At 38.8% G+C, this 1,899-nt stretch overlaps 1 long non-coding RNA gene across 1 annotated transcript; it reads right to left on the bottom strand.

The window, feature by feature from the left end:
- Positions 1-226: 226 nt before the first annotated feature.
- LOC126382432 (uncharacterized) lies at positions 227-1,206 on the bottom strand. Its single transcript, XR_007569057.1, has 2 exons — positions 843-1,206; positions 227-707 (listed from the first exon to the last, which is right to left on the bottom strand). It is a non-coding gene; the product is annotated as an uncharacterized LOC126382432 (long non-coding RNA).
- Positions 1,207-1,899: the final 693 nt, after the last annotated feature.

The raw sequence follows: 1,899 nt of genomic DNA, 5'->3' as shown, positions 1-1,899 counted from the left end.
AAAGGATCACTTTGTGGTCAGAGTCTAATTCATTGGTTTTGAATGGAAGCAAAACCAAATACATGATATTGGGCTCTAAACAACAGGTAAGTAAAATATCTAATGAAGGTGCTAATGTGGTCATTAGAGGGGAAGCCGTGGAGCGTGTCACGGAAGCTAGGAATTTGGGACTTCTCATGGACGAAGAACTGAGGTTCGACAAATATATAGTTAACACTGCAGCAAATTGTTTTTATCGTCTCAAGACATTATACCAAATCAGGAACTATATTAATACTGAGACCCGCATCAAACTTTGCGACACTCTCGTTATGTCGAAATTTAACTATATGGATGTAGTATATGGTCCGCGACTCCTTACCCGGTCACAAAAACTCATACAAAGAGTTCAAAATGCCTGCGCACGATTTTGCTTCAATATACCACCACGCACACACGTCACGCCATTTATAAACAATGCCAATATTATGAAGATGAATGCACGGAGACAACTACATCTTGCAACGCTCTTGTTTGGTGTAGTGAAACATCATACGCCGCCGTATCTCGCTGAGAAATTGGTGTGGTCACGTGACGTGAAGTCGTACAAAACTCGCTCGACGTATTACTCACTGGCAATACCGCGTCACCGTACTACTGCCTTCCGCGGGAGTTTCAGGTTCGCCGCGTCCAAGTGCTGGAACGATCTGCCGCCTCCATTACGTAGTCTGAAAACGATACACAATTTTAAATCTCATTTTAAAAAACATCTTTTGAATTTACAAAAAAGTGTCATTTAAGCAATATAAATTTCTTGCATATTTAAATTATTTCACATTAAATTACACTAATGTCTTACTTACCTCAGTGGATCAGACACGAAGGTTTTGCGGAGTCGTACTAGCGGCGTGGATGCGACGATACCACGCGGTCTTGGTTTTTCACTGTTTTCATTACACTGCATCCATTGACCACAATGTACCTATGTATTATTGCTGAGCTCAATTCGTTTATCTATCGATTTTTATTACTTTTTCAATTATGAACAAATTGTGAAGTAAACAAATAAATGATAATCACTGTCTTATTGACGTTGATAGTATTGGATTGCATCGAATGCGCAATTGGTGTAGTGCCTGCTCGGCGACGCGGACGGCGGGCGACTGAATCTTATCTATGCAACCATTGCAGCCATAAAAAATGATGCTTTGTCCCTGTCGATCTGCGGCCGACCGGTGCGGGACCATTGCCTAACACACACACACACATACACACCCCTACATCTTATCCGTTCAAATATTTATTTTATTAACCCGCTCACGATTGTCTTTACTTGTTTTTCTTTATGAGTTTGCACAATATATAATTAATATATATTATACTTATTTACATCTATATTTTATTTTATTTGTAATTGTATTATGTAGTAATTATATTATGATAATATCTAAGTAACCTATAATAGTAAGTAAGTATATGTACATATAGTGGCGCGATGTCCGTACTTCACTCATTACTCAGGTCTCACAGAATACCAGCGTCGCGGCTCACGCCGCGGCATAAGCTGAGTGAGGACCTTTTATACGGGACACCATCCACTACACATGGGTAAGCCGACATGACGTCACATTTTAATTTAGGTATAAGTTTCTGTGTTCGTTTTCCATGTTTCTGTATAGAAAATATTTCGTGTGTGCGTTGACTTCTGATGTGATGTCATTATAATGTATATATATGTAATCCGTGTCTGTGGTGTCCTAAATAATAAATGTTTCTTTCTTTCTTTCTTTCTTTCTAAATGTTTACTCTTAAATTACGCCGGCGAGCGCCATAAACTCCGCCATAGGATTTGATAAACAATTTAATTTTAGGAAAAGTAATTTCAAGCAAAGATTGGCGGAGAATTTCAAGGTCTCAAGA

This window comes from Pectinophora gossypiella, chromosome 4 (assembly GCF_024362695.1).
Source record: "Pectinophora gossypiella chromosome 4, ilPecGoss1.1, whole genome shotgun sequence".
Classification (NCBI taxonomy): Eukaryota; Metazoa; Arthropoda; class Insecta; order Lepidoptera; family Gelechiidae; genus Pectinophora; species Pectinophora gossypiella.
This window is presented reverse-complemented; position numbering and strand designations above follow the sequence as displayed.